Source organism: Salvelinus alpinus, chromosome 4, assembly GCF_045679555.1.
Source record: "Salvelinus alpinus chromosome 4, SLU_Salpinus.1, whole genome shotgun sequence".
NCBI classification, from domain to species: Eukaryota; Metazoa; Chordata; class Actinopteri; order Salmoniformes; family Salmonidae; genus Salvelinus; species Salvelinus alpinus.
Genome location: NC_092089.1, coordinates 72,477,105 through 72,497,526, shown reverse-complemented (window position 1 = coordinate 72,497,526; position 20,422 = coordinate 72,477,105). Strand labels below are relative to the sequence as shown.

Genomic DNA, 20,422 nt, shown 5'->3' with positions numbered 1-20,422 from the left:
ACATTGTTTACAGACAGATTATTTCACTTAGAATTCACTGTATCACAATTCCAGTGGGTCAGAAGTTTACATACACTAAGTTGACTGCCTTTAAAAAGCTTGGAAAATTCCAGAAAATGATGTCATGGCTTTAGAAGCTTCTGATAGGCTAATTCACATCATTTTAGTCAATTGGAGGTGTACCTGTGGATGTATTTCAAGGCCTACATTCAAACTCAGTGCCTCTTTGCTTGACATGGGAAAATCAAAAGAAATCAGCCCAAAAAAATGTAGTCCTCCACAAGTCTGGTTCATCCTTGGGAGCAATTTCCAAACGCCTGAAGATACCATGTTCATCTATACAAACAATGGTACGCAAGTATAAACACCATGGGACCATGCAGCCGTCATACCGCTCAGGATGGAGACGCGTTCTGTCTCCTAGAGATTAACGTACTTTGGTGGAAAAGTGCAAATCAATCCCAGAACAACAGCAAAGGACCTCGTGAAGACACTGGAGGAAATGGGTACAAAAGTATCTATATCCACAGTAAAACGACTCCTATATCGACATAACCTGAAAGGCCGCTCAGCAAGGAAGAAGCCACTGCCCCAAAACCGCCAGGAAAAGCCAGACTACGGTTTGCAACTGCACATGGGGACAAAGATTGTTCTTTTTGGTGAAATGTCCTCTGGTCTGATGAAACAAAAATAGAACTGTTTGGCCATAACCCCATCGTTATGTTTGGAGGAAAAAGGGGGAGGCTTGCAAGTTGAAGAACACCATCCCAACAGTGAAGCACGGGGTGGCAGCATCATGTTGTGGCGATGCTTTGCTACAGGATGGACTGGTGCACTTCACAAAATAGATGGCATCATGAGGGAGGAAGATTATGTGGATATATTGAAACAACATCTCCAGACATCAGTCAGGAAGTTAAAGCTTGGTTTCAAATGGGTCTTCCAAATTGACAGTGACCCCAAGCATACTTCCAAAGTTGTGGCAAATTGGCTTAAGGACAACAAAGTCAAGGTATTGGAGTGGCCATCACAAAGCCCTGACCTCAATCCTATAGAAACTTTGTGGGCAGAACCGAAAAAGCATGTTCGAGCAAGGAGGCCTACAAACCTGACTCAGTTACACCAGCTCTGTCAGGAGGAATAGGACCAAAATTCACCCAACTTATTGTGGGAAGCATGTGGAAGGCTACCCGAAACGTTTGACCCAAGTTAAACAATTTAAAGGCAATGCTACCAAATACTAATTGAGTGTATGTAAACTTCTCACCCACTGGGAATGTGATGAAAGAAAGAAATTCTGAAATAAATCATTCTCTACTATTATTCTGACATTTAACATTCTTAAAATAAAGTGGTGATCCTAACTGACCTACTAACACAGGGAATTTTTACTAGGATTAAATGTCAGGAATTGTGAAAAACTGAGTTTAAATGTATTTGGCTAAGGTGTGTGTAAACTTCCGACTTCAACTGTACTTCAGTCCTGCCATGTGACTCCTAATGTCATACCAACAACACAGACCATTGTGACCCAGCAGGTGAACTCAACCTGGTGCATTTATAAAGCCTTTCCACCAGGCAAACATGGTATCTGGAAAAACAGGTACGTTTGACGGGGCATGTTGTCTAAATGTGCATGCTGATCATTATGTTATCCAAAATGTTATGGAGAATTTCCCTTTCTTTTTATCATAAGGGCATAAACCCAATTGCATAGTATTCTCTGAGCAATTTTCTCTTTTGTAGGATTTGGAATACAGATCTCGTCCATCGAAGGTGCACATCTTTATGAATTCCCTGATGAAACTGAAAGCAAGGAACAATAACTACTACGTTGTTATTGATTTTCTTTGTATTGTGAGGATAAATTGGAACAGGTGATAATGAACTGAAACATTCTTGTAGGATCCTGGAACTGGCACAACATAAAGAGTCCAAAACACTGGGGGTCACAACACCCTGGTAAGTAGGCTACTTTTTGAGTATCAGTATTTGCAAATATTTTTATTCTCATGACATTAGATATAGACTTGTAAATTGTATTTTTATAAAACTATCAGTGGAAAAAAGTTCAACCAATTACTATTTTGTTACATCAACATTCATAGTGAACATGTTTGAGATATTTTCCCTATTGAATTTCACACATTGGAAGTCTATTTTCTCATTGATCTAATCCAATGCTTACCCGGGGCAACCAGGAGTCGAGCCCCTGTCTTACTCAGCGCTGGAAGTAGTTCCAACAGAAATAATCCAATACCTAGCTAAGCACAAGAGACTTCTCAGCGTGGGAGAAACACCTAAGGGAATTGTATACTAATTACACCCAGGCTGAACATTATTGATGACCCCATCAAAAGTATGAGCCAACTGTTGTAAGAAGAAAAGCATGTAGGTGCTCAATACATTACCATTTGATTGTGCAGTGTCACTACACAACTGTGAAAATGTTTGCTAAGTCTAAATATTGGTCTGTTCTAAAAGCTTGCATCAGATACAGTAGATTTGGCTCTGAGCTCCTATCAAGTGCAGGAAATACTCCTCCCAAATGAAGTGACATACACACATCCACACACACACACATTCATGCTACCACACATTACAACTGCTGTTACCAGACTCCTGTTAGGATTGCTAAATACTGCACAATTTAAACACTTGCCCCCCAATCCCCCCTTCCACAAAACAAGTGTACATTCTGGACTATAAATTGTGCTTTCCTGTATTATACTTATGCTAAAATATTTATTCTATTCTACTGAGCAATTTACTTTATATTCCTATTCTTTTCTTTGATTATTTCTTATTGTTGCTGCATTGTCCAGAAGGAACCTGCAAGTAATCATTTCGTTGGATGTTGTATACCATGTGTATCCAGTAGATTAGTAGATTACCTACTTACTTTTTTGTTTCTCAGCTGTCAAGCTAAATGTGTAAGGAACATTAGACCAATAATCCAATCAAAGTTCTTTTCAGGAAGCCCTGCCTTGTTAAATAAGCCATTCATTGAATTGAAAAGGCAACAATTGCCAGTAAGTGAGATTGAATGGCCAGTGTGGCCACAGGCAAACTGACATCATTGTTTCTGTGCTCATTGAATTCATGTTGTCACGTTCCTGACCTTATTTCCTTTGTTTTGTCTTTGTTTAGTTGGTCAGGATGTGAGCTGGGTGGGCATTCTATGTTATGTGTTTCTATGTTGGGTTCATTTTCAATTGGCCTGATATGGTTCTCAATCAGGGGCAGGTGTTTTACGTTTCCTCTGATTGAGAACCATATTAAGGTAGGCTGCTCTCACTGTTTGTTTGTGGGTGATTGTTCCTGTGTCAGTGTTTGTGCCACACGGGACTGGTTCGTTCGTTCGTTCGTTTGTTCGTGTGTGTGTGTTCTTTCCTGTTCGTGCGTTCTTGTTTTATGTTCTCAAGTACAGGTCTGTTCACGTCGTTTATTGTTTTGTAGTTTGTTTAAGAGTTTTTCCGTCTTCGTCTTTCTTAAATAAACAATTATGTATTCAACCCACGCTGCATATTGGTCCGATCCATGCTCCTCTTCAGACGAGGAGGAGGACGAGCGTTACAGAATCACCCACCAACCAAGGACCAAGCAGCGTGGTAACGGGCAGCAGCGACAGCAGCGGCAGCATACACAGGACTTCTGGACATGGGAGGAAATTCTGGACGGTAAGGGACCCTGGGCACAACCTGGAGAACATCGCCGCCCTCGTGAAGAGCTGGAGGCAGCTAAAGCCGAGAGGCGGTGGTATGAGGAGGCAGCACGGAAGCGAGGCTGGAAGCCTGTGAGTCAGCCCAAAACATTTCTTGGCGGGGGGGCTACAAGGGAGTGTGGCGAAGTCAGGTAGGAGACCTGCGCCAACTCCCCGAGCTTACCGTGGAGAGCGAAAGTACGGGCAGACACCGTGTTATGAGGTAAAGCGCACAGTGTCTCCTGTACGTGTGCTTAGCCCGGTGCGGGTTATTCCACCTCCCCGCACTGGCCGGGCTAGATTGAGCATTGAGCCAGGTGCCATGAAGCCGGTAGAGGAACCGCTAGAGCCGTCCGTCAGTCAGGAGCCGCTAGAGCTGTCCGTCAGTCAGGAGCCGCTAGAGACGTCCGTCAGTCAGGAGCAGCCAGAGCCGTCCGTCAGTCAGGAGCAGCCAGAGCCGCCCGCCAGACAGGAGCAGCCAGAGCCGCCCGCCAGACAGGAGCAGCCAGAGCCGCCCACCAGACAGGAGCAGCCAGAGCCGCCCGCCAGACATGACCTGCCAGTGCCGTCAGCCAGCCATGACCTGCCAGTGCCGTCAGCCAGCCATGACCTGCCAGTGCCGTCAGCCAGCCATGACCTGCCAGTGCCGTCAGCCAGCCATGACCTGCCAGTGCCGTCAGCCAGCCATGACCTGCCAGAGCCGTCAGCCAGCCATGACCTGCCAGAGCCGTCAGCCAGCCATGACCTGCCAGAGCCGTCAGCCAGCCATGACCTGCCAGAGCCGTCAGCCAGCCATGACCGGCCAGAGCCGTCAGCCAGCCATGACCTGCCAGAGCCGTCAGCCAGCCATGACCTGCCAGAGCCGTCAGCCAGCCATGACCTGCCAGAGCCGTCAGCCAGCCATGACCGGCCAGAGCCGTCAGCCAGCCATGACCTGCCAGAGCCGTCAGCCAGCCATGACCTGCCAGAGCCGTCAGCCAGCCATGACCTGCCAGAGCCGTCAGCCAGCCATGACCGGCCAGAGCCGTCAGCCAGCCATGACCTGCCAGAGCCGTCAGCCAGCCATGACCTGCCAGAGCCGTCAGCCAGCCATGACCTGCCAGAGCCGTCACTCAGTCCGGAGCCGTCACTCAGTCCGGAGCCGTCACTCAGTCCGGAGCCGTCACTCAGTCCGGAGCCGTCACTCAGTCCGGAGCCGCCCCTCAGTCCGGAGCCGCCCCTCAGTCCGGAGCCGCCCCTCAGTCCGGAGCCGCCCCTCAGTCCGGAGCCGCCCCTCAGTCCGGTGCCGCCCCTCAGTCCGGTGCCGCCCCTCAGTCCGGTGCTGCCCCTCAGTCCGGTGCTGCCCCTTAATCCAGTGGGGTTAATATGGTGGGTAGCCATTAGGAGGAGGCCACGGAAGCTGGGATTAACTATGGTGGGGACCACGTCCAGAGCCAGAGCCGCCACCGTGGACAGATGCCCACCCAAACCCTCCCCTATAGGTTCAGGTTTTGCGGCCGGAGTCCGCACCTTGGGGGGGGGGGGGTACTGTCACGTTCCTGACCTTATTTCCTTTGTTTTGTCTTTGTTTAGTTGGTAAGGACGTGAGCTGGGTGGGCATTCTATGTTATGTGTTTCTATGTTGGGTTCATTTTCAATTAGCCTGATATGGTTCTCAATCAGGGGCAGGTGTTTTACGTTTCCTCTGATTGAGAACCATATTAAGGTAGGCTGTTCTCACTGTTTGTTTGTGGGTGATTGTTCCTGTGTCAGAGTTTGTGCCACACGGGACTGTTTCGTTCGTTCGTTCGTGTGTTCTTTCCTGTTCGTGCGTTCTTGTTTTATATTCTCAAGTACAGGTCTGTTCACGTCGTTTATTGTTTTGTAGTTTGTTTAAGAGTTTTTCCATCTTTCTTAAATAAACAATTATGTATTCAACCCACGCTGCATATTGGTCCGATCCATGCTCCTCTTCAGACGAGGAGGAGGACGAGCGTTACACATGTCTTAATGTGCTGCAGAGAAAAACTATTCTCAAGTGTTCCAAGTGGTTGTAGTTGCACCACATTACGTATGACTAAACCAGATATGACTAAACCATTAAGTCTAAATGAGATTAGTTCCCTGGGTGCTGCCTGTAGGCAAGAGAGGTGGGCATGTCACCCTCACAATGTGTCATAATCCATATCTCGCTAAACACTGAAACTATTTATTGACATGTTGTTCAGAGTCAGATCTGTCTATTCACCCCTCTAAAACACTTGCATCATTAGTGATGCATTTAACCCTTCCATTTGTCCATTGAAAGAGGAGGTTATGTATTTTCACTCTGGCATGATGAGACATCCTTTAGCCCAAAGACATGGACAGTAAGTGCTCATATTTTCCTGCAGGAAAGTGGGGGTGATGAGCTCCTCGAAGAAGACACTACGTCCTTCCTCCAAGACCGTCCAGTATGAGCGCATTGTCCACCTGGCAACACCAAAGACCAGGTCCCGAGGCTCCCAGGAAATGGAGGAAAGTGGAAAATGTGATCAAAACATGCCCAGTCCATGTTGTTAAATACTAGAGTATACGCAAGCATGCAACTTGGCCCAGATCTAAAATTAGACTCCTTCTTGGACTAGGAAGCCAATATTTTTACGTGTTATTTCAGTAGCGAGCTGTGGCTCTGGGAGTGAGGAAACGATGGTGTGACAATAGGGGGTATTGTCCAAAGCTCAGGCCCCTGGGACATTCACAGACAGCCACATGAGTATTTTTATCATTCTTGAAGCGCAACAGCACATATTTGGGCTCAAGCCTCCTAGAAAAGATTCTCAAGCCTGCACACCAGATAAAATATGAAAAACAATATGCCTGTTTGTTTTCATAGTTCTGTGTCACACTCTCCAATGGGCATGGCCTTAAAAGTGGAGATGTTTGAGGTCAGGATGGAGGGCAATGTTGAGGTGTTTGTGTTTGTTCCTGATGCTTCATAATGTTTAACGGTGATCCTGCATGTAGAAATAGGAATATTAGAATCTCTGTGGTTCCAGAGGCCTCCTCACACTTTGTGGTATGAGTACATCTGCCCTATCTGGCACATAGACCCCAGAGTGAACACTGCTGAGACCACTCCACATCTACTACAGCTAGCTAATCCCAAAGGGAACCACCTCAACTTCAAAAGCAACAGGGAGGTACAGTAAGTGCCTAGAATAAAAGGTACACTCTTAGAAAACAAGGTGCTATCTAGAACCTAAAAGGGTTCTTAGGGTGTACCCTTTTCTTGTTGAAGAAAGTGGAGACATACTTCCTGTGCTGCCAAAACTGTCCAGACCACTCCTAGGCTGGACCAGCTCTTGCTAACCAAGTTAAAGGACAGTCAAATGTCCAGAAGACTCCATTTGGCCAGTGAGCACATCGCCTTTACTGACACCCACACAACATGCTGGGAAACAGTTCAGCTCCTAGACCTAGAACGATGCATCACACCAATGTGTAACATTGCCTCAATATTGTTGTGATGTGAGATTTATTTTCTTCTCGATCATTTGGAGAAAGATGCAACGTAAAAAAAGGGTATGCTTTCATAGAAGTTTTCTAGATCCTTGGAAAGGACTCTCTGAAACATGCGTTCTCAACAGGTGTCAAGGGGAGGCCGGCAGGCTACAGCGACCTCACGTCTTCAACCTCTATCAGCTCCAAAGGGACTTAATAAGGACTACATTCTTCTGAGAGACCTGCCATCTTTATGTGCTTGCTTCTCCGTCAAGGTCCATGTTGGTGCACAATGGACAAGGGAAAATGGCCGCTGCGAAAAGCAAAATAAATGGGTACAGACTCAAAGGGTCTCTGCTTTTTAAAATCTGTTTGGCGCCAGGGCTAAGATGGTAAAACTGGCCCCTCTTTGTCCCCCACTGGTTTTGCAATCATGTGCAATGAGACGTGTGCTTGGAGCTCTTTCGAACGAAATCGAAGCATTACATTACATTGTCTTTAGCAAACGACCAAACCAAACTGTCTTCTTTCTGTCCATTGGGGTTGTTTTCTTTACTTTACTACTTCCAAGATCCAGTAGCCCCCGTTCCAAAAGAATGTGTTATCGTCTTTTGAAAGGAGAGCAAAGGTATGATAAAAGGATCCACATGTGTTTCTACATTTCAATCATTTTGGGTTCTCTGTTTATATCATAACCACATGTTGTAAAGATTCCTCATGTGTTTTCCTTGAGAAAGTGAAATCACATACATTGATTCAAAAATAACATTCTCGCCCCAGGAGCTTCAAATTCCTTCTAAAGAGTCAGCCTCGCAGCCAACCCTCGCTATATGACCACTGTATCATTTACAAAGGGCGCCGTGAGCGCGCTTTGAAATCCACCGTAATCCTGGTTCAACTACAGGCGCATGTGAGCATTATGTAAAGGTGGACACAATGGCTTTCAAAAGGGTCATGTGGATTTAGAACGGTGCGGGAGGGTTGGTGTAGCCGCCATGGGTGTAGGGCCCCAGTGGAGAGGCGTACGGATCTCAGAGGCTAGACTTCAAAGCAGATCCAAGCGTCCAACTGGGACCTAATCTGGGATAAGCCACCAATGATCGTGACCTGGGACTGTAAGGTAAAGAGGGTTAGTGGAAGGTGGAGGAGGCAAAGGAGAAAGGAGGGGTGTGTAATCTCTCTGTCGGTGCCTCCCGCTAGTTGACTCAGTTCCTATGGTGCACCTGTTCCTAGAGAGGAGCTCCGAACTTTGCTGCTGGTTATCTGTCTGTTTGTGGCAGCTGACTCTGACACTGATAGGCTGTGAGTGGGGAGGCTGTCTCAGTCTGGATCCCGCCGGCTAGATGGGATGCTTACGCTTGCAGAGTATTAGTGCGACTGATCTGGTTTTGGCAGATAACTGCAACACTATTTTAAGCTACGCATTAGGCTACACGTTTATAAAGGGTTTATAAAGGGTGCATGGGTAGTTTATAGGGATTTCATAACTGATTTCGTAATTGGTAATGACCAGTTGTGTGTGTAAATATATCACATTATAAACACATGAATGAAGATCACTATTGAGTGAAACTAGCTACTTTAACAACTTGCCGATTAACCCTTTTGAAGTTCAGTGAAGTTCAGTCTGCACAAATCTTTTTCCTATCAACTATTCATTGCCTCAATTGCTGTTGCGTCAAAAAACAGAACACTCAAAACATGAGCACAATGGCAGCTCTTCCTTTAAAGAACTCCAGGCCTCAAGAGGGCAGATAACCCAAAAACACGGGTGGAACTAAAAGATTGAGCCAGGATTTCTGGAGGGACTACTTTTACATGCGCACCTGGCAGATAAGCATGGGTATAAAATGTTTGGGTCCTCAACATACAAACAGCTCATTGTTCAACCCTAAAGACGCAACTGGTATGTAATGTTTGGAATTATTTATTATGTTGCATCCAGTGCTTAGCACAATTTACATGTTTAACTCTGGTAGGAGTGGTGACTTCTTTTGTTGTGGATATTTTCTGACTGCAGAAGTAATTGCTTGAAGTGCTAGATTAAATTGTTTAAACGTTTACTTTATTCAAAGCCATGCTTTGTTGCTGTGTCATGCATTGTTTATTGTGTAAAATAATGCATGTTTATTCTCTGTTTAAGGTTATCAACCTATTCCCTATTCCTTATTCCTCTGTCATTCAACTACTCTATTCAACAAATCAACTGTTTCAACATATTCAACAAATGGCATCAAAACCATAATAAAACACTAAAAAGGAATTGAGTTGTCCCTTTGCATCCTTCACGTGTTGAGCAAGCCGTTTTCAAGTTTGGGCAGAGCTGAAATAATTATAACACCTTGACCATTGCTAAGTATGCAAACAAGACACAGATTGGAGCATGGAATTTATCGGCCTTGTTAGATGTCATATCATCCTTGACTATTCAAAGCTGCATGCAAAAACCCTCTGATCAAAGAAATGTAGCTAGCATATGTAGCTAGCATGCTCTCAACATAATGTCTGTGACATGGGCAGTATTCATGTTGCACTGTGAGTTAACCTTTTTTATAGTGCGTTGGCAAAATATGTGCTGCATCCTCAATGCACATTTCCTCTTAATCCAGCAATAAGAACAAACCAAGACGTCCTCAATTGCATCTTTTGTTGAATTTCAAGTCAAGTGAATATCAACAACAAAAATCCTTGTGAGAACTATCTTCGCTCATACATTGATGCACATGTGAGCCGTATTAGTCTAGCAGCTTCTCGAGTCCTGGAAAGTGCGGTTTGGACAGAGTTGCAGTTTGGAAAGTTCTGGAGTCAGTTCCTAGGACCAGTGAATCTTCCCGGCTCTGACTCTCACCAGTCCTGGGGTGACAGATTCCACACAGGCCTGCTAAGTCTCCTTAGCAACAGACAATACCAGGGCCCATTCAACTTCCATACACACCTCATGGACCTCTTATAGCATGCTAACAACCACTCCAGCAAGCCTTTCATTCCATTGAATTGTAGTTCGGAAATGACGTCAAAAGCAATATAGCATTATCTTTCTGATACCGGTACATATCAATAAAGGAGCGGTGAGGTATCATTTTTTTCAATTGTCCATTTCTTTATGGTTTTGCTAATGTTTTTTTCAGCTGCAACAAATCATGATTTAATAGTGACGTGCAAGAAGGGACAATGTATGCTTTCAGCTGGAGCTTCCTGATGGGCAGACCACAGGCTGTGAGGAATGCAACAACACCTCCTCCACACTGACTCTTAAAACAGGGGCCCCCCAGGGGTGTGTCGTCAGCCCTCTGCTGTACTCCCACAACTGTGTGGCTTTTCATGACACCAACTCCGTCATGTTTGCTGGTGTCGTCCAACAATAACGAGTCAGCCTATAGGGAGGCGGTACAGTGAACTGGCATTGTGAACCCGGGTCTCCTACGGAAGCAACCAATTTATTAGACCAAGAGGAAATTCCCTCTTGGGCCGAGGGCAGTAACAGGCGTGGCTACCTCATCACATGACTATGACCAACTTATGTTCCGATACACCAGGACATCAACCTCTCCCTTAACGTCAGCAAAACAAAGGAGTTGATTGTTGACTTCAGGAAGCAAAGGAGGGAACATGCCCCGATTCACATTAGACTGCAGTAGTGTCAGCAGTTTTAAGTTCCTTGGCAGCCACATCACGAGGACTTGACATGGACCAAAAACATCACCACTCTTGTCAAGAGGGCGCAACAGCGTCTATAAGGCGACTGAATAAATTAGGCATGCAACGCCGGGTCCTCTCCAAATACTACCACTGCACCATTGAGAGCATCCTAACCGGTTGTATCACGGCCTGGTATGGGAATTACCCCATCCACGACCCCAAGGCCCTCCAGGACATCTACTCGAAACGGTGCCTGAGGAAGGCCCCCAGCATCATCAAGGAGACCACACACCCCATCTACAAGCTGTTCACTCCCTTATCGTTGGGCAGACGGTATCGGAGCATGAGGTCTGATACCAACAGGCTCAGAAACAGTTTCTATCTACAAGCCATCAGACTGCTGAACACTTGAACTGGACTGACACCTGCTCTGATTCTCCACACCTTATCACACATGCACGCACACACCCACACCCACACATATACACTGAACAACAATATAAACGCAACAAAGTGTTGGTCCCATGTTTCATGAGCTGAAATAAAAAATCCCAGAAATGTTCTATACACATAAATAAGCTTTTTATCTTAAATGTTGTGCAGAAATGTGTTCACATCCCTGTTAGTGAGCATTTCTCCTTTGCCAAGATATGCCACACCTGTCAGGTGGATGGATTATCAAGAAACTGATTAAACAGCATGATCATTACACAGGTGGACCTTGTGCTGGGGACAGTAAATGGTCACTCTAAAATGTGCAGTTTTGTCACACAACACAATGCCACAGATGTCTCAAGTTTTGAGGGAGTGTGCAATTAGTATGCTGACTGCAGGAATGTTCACCAGAGCTGTTGCCAGAGAATGTAATGTTAATTTCTCTACCATAAGCCGCCTCCAATGTTGTTTTAGAGAATTTGGCAGTACCTCCAACCGGCCTCACAACCGCAGACCAAGTGTATGGCGTGATGTGGGCGAGCAGGTTGCTGATCTCAACGTTGTGAACAGAGTGCCCCATGGTGGGGTTATGGTATGGGCAGGCATAAGCTATTGACGAACACAATTGCATTTTATTGATGGCAATTTGAATGCACAGATATACTGTGACGAGATCCTGAGGCTCATTGTCATGCCATTCATCTGCCGCCATCACCTCATGTTTCAGCATGATAATGCACTGGCCCCATGTCGCAAGGATCTGTACACAATTCCTGGAAAATGTCCCAGTTCTTCCAGGGCCTGCATACTCACCAGAAACGTCACCCATTGAGTATGTTTGGTATGCTCTGGATCGACATGTACAACGTGTAAGCGTGTTCCAGTTCCCGCCAATATCCAGCAACTTCACACAGCCATTGAACAGGAGTGGGACAACATTTCACAGACCACAATCAACAGCCTGATCAACTCTATGCGAAGGAGATGTATAGCGCTGCATGAGGAAAGTGGTGGTAAAACCAGATACTGACACATTTTCTGATCCACGCCCCTACCTTTTTTATAAAGGTATCTGTGACCAACAGATGCATATCTGTATTACCATTCATGTGAAATCCAGAGATTAGAGTCTAATTTATTTATTTAAATTGACTGATTTCCTTATAAAGGGGGATACCTAGTCAGTTGTACAACTGAATGCATTCAACTGAAATGTGTCTTCCGCATTTAACCCAACCCCTCTGAATCAGAGAGGTGCGGGGGGCTGCCATAATCGACATCCACGTCTTATATGAACTGTAACTCAATAAAATCTTTGAAATTGTTGCATGTGTTTATATTTTTGTCCAGTATAATTCATACATTATAATTGCTGCTACCAGATTCTAATTATGATTGCTAAATACTGCACAATTTAAACAATTGCCCTCCAATCCCCCCTTCCACAAACATGTGTAAATATTTGCTTTCCTGTATTATACTTATACAGTATTATACTTACTCTACTGAGAAATTTACTTTATGTTCGTATTCTTATATTTTATGATTTCTTATTGTTGTTGCATTGTCCAGAAGGAACCTACAAGTAAACATTTAGTTGGAAGGTGTGTACCATGTGTAACCCGTACATACGAATAATAGAACTTGATGTTCTGCATTTGGTGTGTTCAACTCTAAATAAACACACTTGTTTTTCCTCTGTGGGTGGAACTCTTTTTTTCACAGTCAGCTGAACAAAAACAGTGTGTATGTGTGCAGTGTGTGCCAGCCAGGCCAAACAGCTATCTGTCACGACACACACTGTCAAACAGACAGACTGTCAGAGAGGGGGAAGTTGTATTAGGACCAGAAGTAGGTACCTGATGAGTTGGTATCAGGCCTGTTATGTAGGCAGTTCCCACGATCAGTCCATCATTACCCTGGGTTCTTTGGCAGGATATCACTCCCTTCCCACTGGGCACAGACGTCAATTCAACGTCATTTCATTGACAAGACGTTGAAACAACGTTGATTCAACCAGTGTGTGCCCAGTGGGTTCTGTCTCCCTCTCTTTCCTTTACTTGTTGTCTGACATCCTAGAAACAGGGACAACTGAACCGACAGTTAGGTGGCATCACCTGCTGGCAGTTGGTTGCTCTGATCCCAGCTTACATCTAAAGCCTTTCCCTTCAAATTAGCCATCGACCCCAAGTCCCTGTTACAGGGCCAGCTGATTCCTGTTGAATGTGTCATAACATGAGCGCTGCCTCACATGTTTTATAGTCCCATGAAAGCCCAATGTTATCCCGCTCCCTGCTGAGAGATGCACAAAACAAAGGCTTACAACAAAGTCCCCCCCTCCAAACCTTTCCGCCATTGTACCCTACAGTACTTCCTCATTAAGTTCAGAAGGCCCCTCATACTGATAACATGCAGCACGAAAGCAGTCTACATCATTTATAATATATGTTTGTTTATTTATTATTATATGTAAACATGCCAATTATATTGGCAAAAAACATTGACTCGCATTACACTTCACACATTCACTAAATGAAAATAGCTTAGATACAAAGGAGAGAGAATGATGGAAGGAAGGTATGAGTGGTTGATGTGTCCTGGGAGTTGGTCGGTAAGGGCGTGGCAGATCAGTCAGAGAAGCAACGGGGTGAGGGGGAGGTTTCCTTCACCACTCCAATTTCAGTCTTTCACTGATCCCAGTTGAGCTGGAAGGCCCTCTGCCTGTCTCCACCGTGCATTGCGTAGCCTGAACCATTTCTGGAACAAACAAAAAGAGCCCAAGACAGGTGTCAGAGACAGGTGACGTCACACCACGACATTGTTGCTATTGTTCCACCAGGTATTAGTTCCAAATAGTATTATTATTGGAGCGTTAGTCACAGAATCTGTAAACTGACCTGGGAGAGGTAATGGTAGGTTATACACTGAACAAACTCATAATTACATTAATATTCCTAAGCAATTTCCCCTTGGTGTTTTTCAGGGCAATGAGGTTGCAGGTCAATGAGGGCAATGAGGTTGCAGGTTGGCATTTATTGAGATTACTCATGTACAGGAGGCACAGCCAGAAAGTCATACAATCTGATTTTAAACCCAACCCCAACCTTAAAGGTATACTCAGCAATATGATGTAGACGCACGAAGTAAACAGCATAGTGGGTCAATTTCCACAACAACTAAGAGAGTTGAAGCGCGAAGGTACACTACTCTGCTGTTTTGGTCCCGTTGCTCCCACGTTGTAACAGCGTGAATACAATCCGTGCCATGTGTGTGAGCGTAGTCTTGCATCTCGCTCGACGCAATAGCTACAGTGCTGCTCGAGGCAACGTCATTTCTACCTTTCAGTAGACATTGAAATATTTTTTTTTCAGCTTTCAATTTTGTTCTTTTGTTTATTTTCTGAAGCATTTAATCTCTGGATTTCACTGTTTTGCCTTGTCTCACAACCATACTTTATTATGCTATGTATTACACATAGATCATTTAGAATAATTCACAAATATTTAATGCATCTGTTTAGATAAAGAGTCAAATAAATGGAAAAAATATCAATAGTTGATGTGCATAAATCATTTGTTGCTTTTTTTTTTACACAAAATAGTTGTCTCACAGTATTTGGTATTTTGTTATTTTATTAGGGTCCCTATTAGCTGTTGCAAAAGCAGCAACTACTCTTCCTGGGGTCCACACAAAACATGAAACATAATACATTGATACATATCAATGCATACACACAAACTATCTAGGTCAAATAGGGGAGAGGCACTGTGCCACGAGATGTTTCTTTATTTGTTTTTTAGAAACAAAGGTTTGCTGTTTATTTGAGCACTGCAAGATGGAAGGAAGTTCCATGCAATAAGGGCTCTATATACAGTTGAAGTCGGAAGTTTACATACACTTAGGTTGCAGTCATTAAAAAATGTTCACAAATTTCTTGTTAACAAACTATAGTTTTGGCAAGTCAGTTAGGACATCTACTTTGTGCATGACACAAGTAATTATTCCAACAATTGTTTACAGACAGAATATTTCACTTAGAATTCACATTACATACACATTATATTACACATTACATTACACATTACATACACTAAGTTGACTGTGCCTTTAAACAGCTTGGAAAATTCCAGAAAATGATGTCATGGCTTTAGAAGCTTCTGATAGGCTAATTGACATCATTTGAGTCAATTGGAGGTGTACCTGTGGATGTATTTCAAGGCCTACCTTCAAACTCAGTGCCTTTTTGCTTGACATCATGGGAATACCAAAAGAAATCAGCCAAACCCTCAGCAAAATAATTGTAGACCTCCACAAGTCTGGTTCATCCTTGGGAGCAATTTCCAAACGCCTGAAGGTACCACTTTCATCTGTACAAACAATAGTACCCAAGTATAAACACCATGGGTCCACGCAGCCGTCATACCGCTCAGGAAGGAGACACGTTCTGTCTCCTAGAGATGAACATACTTTGGTGCGAAAAGTGCAAATCAATCCCAGAACAACAGCAAAGGACCTTGTGAAGATGCTGGAGGAAACGGGTACAAAAGTATCTATATCCACAGTAAAACGAGGAAGGAAGAAGCCACTGCTCCAAAACAGCCATAAAAAATCCAGACTACGGTTTGCAACTGCACATAGGGACAAAGATCGTTCTTTTTGGAGAAATATCCTCTGGTCTGATGAAACAAAAATAGAACTGTTTGGCCATAAAGACCATCGTTATGTTTGGAGGTTAAAGGGGGAGGCTTGCAAGCCGAAGAACACCATCCCAACCGTGAAGCACGGGGGTGGCAGCATCATGTTGTGGGGGTGCTTTGCTGCAGGAGGGACTGGTGCACTTCACAAAATAGATGGCATCATGATGATGGACAATGATGTGGTTATATTGAAGCAACATTTCAAGACATCAGTCAGGAAGTTAAAGCTTGGTTTCAAATGGGTCTTCCAAATTGACAGTGACCCCAAGCATTCTTCCAAAGTTGTGGCAAAATGGCTTAAGGACAACAAAGTCAAGGTATTGGAGTGGCCATCACAAAGCCCTGACCTCAATCCTATATTTGTGGGCAGAACTGAAAATGCATGTGTTTGCAAGGAGGCCTACAAACCTGACTCAGTTACACCAGCTCTGTCAGGAGGAATAGGCCAAAATTCACCCAACTTATTGTGGGAAGCTTGTGGAAGGCTACCCGAAACGTTTGACCCAAGTTAAACAATTTAAAGGCAATGCTACCAAATACTAATTGAGTGTATGTAAACTTCTCACCCACTGGGAATGTGATGAAAAATAAAAGCTGAAATAAATCATTCTCTCTACTATTATTCTGACATTTCAAATTCTTAACATAAAATGGTGATCCTAACTGACCTAAGACAGGGAATTTTTCCTTGGATTAAATGTCAGGAATTGTGAAAAACTGAGTTTAAATGTATTTGGCTAAGGTGTATGTAAACTTCTGACTTCAACTGTAGGTCTATCATTTTAAATTGAGAATATATAGCTAGCTCATCGATATGCAAATGATGTGTGAGTTTAGCTATTCTCTGCTTCATATGTACATTGACAAGGGGCACATTAATTGCATATGCCCATTAGGCCAGTTATTCCCTCATACTGAAGGCCTATGGCTGCATTGGTGATGCATGCCACTATGATAAGATGCAAAATGGGTTCACATGGCTGATATCCTGAGACAAATTAGAGACAGATTCCTTTCACACCTTTTTATTGCAGAATTGTGATCTGTGATGAATGAACATCGACCCCAGTTCATCTAATGTTCATCTAAAATATATATATATATATATTTTCTTTTTAAAATCAATAATCTAACTTGTTTGTAAATGTTAGACATTTTAGTAAGAAGGCTATTATTACTAAAGCATCATTTCGGGTGAATAAACATACCAGAGGTGGCCAACCTTGCTCCACTTCCTACTCTACTGGATGAGCAGACTTCTATTCCAGCCCAGCAATAATACTCATTATTATCAACTTATTAGGTTTTCTAAGTTGAATCGGGTGTGTTAGTGCTGGGCTGGGACAGAAGCCTGAACACCCAGCATACCTTCAGGAGAAGGATTGGCCTGCTCCAGCTGTAATACGTTTGTAGACTACATTGAGTGTGAATGAACTGTATTGTTGGATATAACATTTGCTAACATAAGTACACATACAACCCGTGGCATACAAGGATGTGCCAGGGTCTCTTGGGACATTCACTGGGACCTCTTCATCTGCAGACAGGCTTTCGCATCATTTTATTAATTAGATAGCTATTATCTCTCGGTCTGTCTTGATAGTTTTCCTCTTTAGGGGGAAGATGTTCATAATGTCATCCGACAACCTGTCCTTTCTAACTAGTACACCTACTCCCTTTTCTGACAGCTGGAGTAGGAATCCTTTCACCCTCTTCCATTGCTGTTATCTCCATGTTTTTTGGTTGTGTTGCCCAGAACTAATGACAGGTGGAACTATGTTTCATGAATGGAAGATTTTCTAGCAAACATTTGCTCCTCACCTGATTGGTTAACGGCAGCGTGCAAGTTGCATAAAGTAGACCAGAGCTAAACTTTTTCTATCTCTCCACTAGCAGGGTTCACATCTTCCCACAATCCCCTGTGCATTGCTCCGCATGCTCCTGTTGAAAATGAATGGGGGCGAATTCGGAAGTGGTGGTAACCCCGTCAGGTGTGCCGCGAAACATTTCCTAATCTTGATAATTTTTTGGGACACTAATTTATAAACGTGACCTGTGGAGTGCACATATCATTTTGACTTGGGAGCACTTGTGCCGGTCAGATAATACATTAAATGGCACATGGTTACATCCAGGGGGCGCAACTTTGGTTTTAGCAGTAGGGGGGTCCTAATTATTATTATATATATATATATATATATATATATATATATATATATATATATTTTTTTTTTTTTATTGAGACGGATAAACACTCCAAACAGCCTACCCAACCGCTCTACATGGTCCTAAAGCACACCGTAACAGATTTTGTATCACATTCCAATGATAAAACTGCATCCATGGTTACATCTGTATCTTTGTTTGAAGTCCAGTGCACTCAGGCTGTTGATACATTTGTATCATTTGATGGGCGCGCATCATGACCAAAATCACTTGTATCATTTTATTTGGTCTGTGAAAACCATTAGCATAGGCAAGTCTGATTAGGTTTAGCCAGATACTTTTATTTATTAATATATGGTTTTGGGCTTAGCTATACCACAACCTCTGCTGAAGAAACAAACGGAGCATGGCTTTGTGTCCGTGTTTACACCTTTACAATGCAGAAAACAGCTGGACTATAGCCCAAACCGTTCAAAACGAAATACCTATTTTGGAACTACTTTCTGGCACAGATTCACAAGATGCTCCTAAAGGGGTACACACAAATTAACCATCATGTGTAAGGAAAATATTTCAAATTAAGCCTATTTAATCTATAAAAAACATTGGTTACAGAAAATAGATGATTTGCAGTATGGATCAAATGAGATAGAGATCATTATACCACTTAATAAATTAACAGGGACATTTTAGGTGTGCTGCAGAATAGTATGTCCCATCAAGGTGTGTCACGGTTCAACAAAGGTTGGGATGGGAACCACTGGTATAAAATACTTTGTAAAGAGGTAGATACATGTTGTAAATGCTCTTTATGCAGGTGAGGGAGTGGTAACAGGGTGTGCCCTTCCCTTAAGGTACTGTAATGACTATTAAACAGCCAGCGCCATGTTCCAATTCATGTTCCAACAGTAGGTGGTTAAAAACATCCGCTGTAAATGAAGTAGGAGGACCAAGTACTCACTTCACCCAGAACCACATTTGTCCAGTCAAGTTGGCTGGGCATCTCCCATCTTTGTGCACTCACAATGGAAACACGCAGTCACAACTGCAGTGGAGTGAGCATGCCAAAACGGTTTGCAGAGGAGAGAGGGAGAACCTTTTGAGAAACGTGTCATACTGGCTGCCATGATCTGTACTTGATAATCCTTCATTTGTTAATGCAAATAATGTGTGGGACAAAATCTGCTCACAGTACCTGAAACTTCCCTATAAAATGAACCCAGCTCACATGTCTTCCTCCAAAACAACACCAAAGGTGTAATTGTGAATCCTGAAACGGAACATATTGTTTCTCCATCAACTACAGTAGGCTATGTAAAAAGGACAATAAACAACACTGTGCATTACAACAAGGATATAAAACGGCTTAAATACTGAATTAGAATAACTAGCCTCTACATAAGAGGAATACTATTAGATAGAGATGTCTGTATAACTTCAAATATAGGATAGGCCCTACCATGACACTTTATATCCGTTTCTGTCATGCCAAATGATTACTCAATGGCTTGGTTATTGCATAATCAAGAGTAAAGTCAAACAACAAATATTGACTTAATACAATTTATGTTTTGACTGAATCCAAAGCTGATCCAACTGGCAACATTGTTATGTAACCCGATATTATTAGGACCACTGGTGTTCGTATTTGTTATTAGAATGTTTGGAATCTCTGTGATGATGGTAAATGCTCTATTTAAAAATGTCATCATCGTGTTATTTCGGGGACAGTGGCACTGCCATGGCATACGAGCCGAATGAGGCGCGCAAAGAGGCGTGGACGCGCGCAGAGTCAGCGCCTGTCCGTATCACGCTATTCTCTGTTTACATTGTTCCCACTAAAAAACAAAAATAAAGGCTAGATATTTCGGTAGCATAATAGAGGTCGATAATATCTCATCAAAACAACGATCATTCTGCTGACCACTCTCATCTGCGGCCCATTACGCCTATTCAGTGAAATACCAATTGTCTCTGGAAAATTGGCTTGCTACATAGTAGCCTATTTGTTCAATGGTGCGCGGAAAAAAGAAGAAAAAACTAATTGGAAAGCACACTGCAACAACATTATAGCCTATAGGTTCCCAAAAATGTGTAACTCTCTGAATTGCTTTTTCTGTTCACGATAAATAAGGTAGCCATTTGATTGTTGACATTGTTGTTCAATTTGCAATATTAACTTAATTTAGAGTATTGGCAATAGTGTGTGGTGTCAATCATTATAGGGCGCTTCCAGCCTATCCACCCTCAGCAAAGTTTCTTTCCTCGCAACATTGTATCCTTCATAGAAAAAGTAGATGTTCCTAGAGAGCGTGACCTT

General features: G+C 43.4%; 2 long non-coding RNA genes across 2 annotated transcripts; one reads left to right on the top strand and one right to left on the bottom strand.

Moving 5' to 3' along the window:
* Nucleotides 1–8,991: 8,991 nt before the first annotated feature.
* On the top strand, nucleotides 8,992–9,428 carry LOC139574394 (uncharacterized). The gene is made up of 2 exons (XR_011674762.1): nucleotides 8,992–9,071; nucleotides 9,309–9,428. It is a non-coding gene; the product is annotated as an uncharacterized lncRNA (long non-coding RNA).
* A 4,429-nt stretch (nucleotides 9,429–13,857) lies between these two features.
* LOC139574393 (uncharacterized) lies at nucleotides 13,858–19,383 on the bottom strand. The gene is made up of 3 exons (XR_011674761.1): nucleotides 19,298–19,383; nucleotides 19,064–19,147; nucleotides 13,858–13,996 (listed from the first exon to the last, which is right to left on the bottom strand). It is a non-coding gene; the product is annotated as an uncharacterized lncRNA (long non-coding RNA).
* Nucleotides 19,384–20,422: the final 1,039 nt, after the last annotated feature.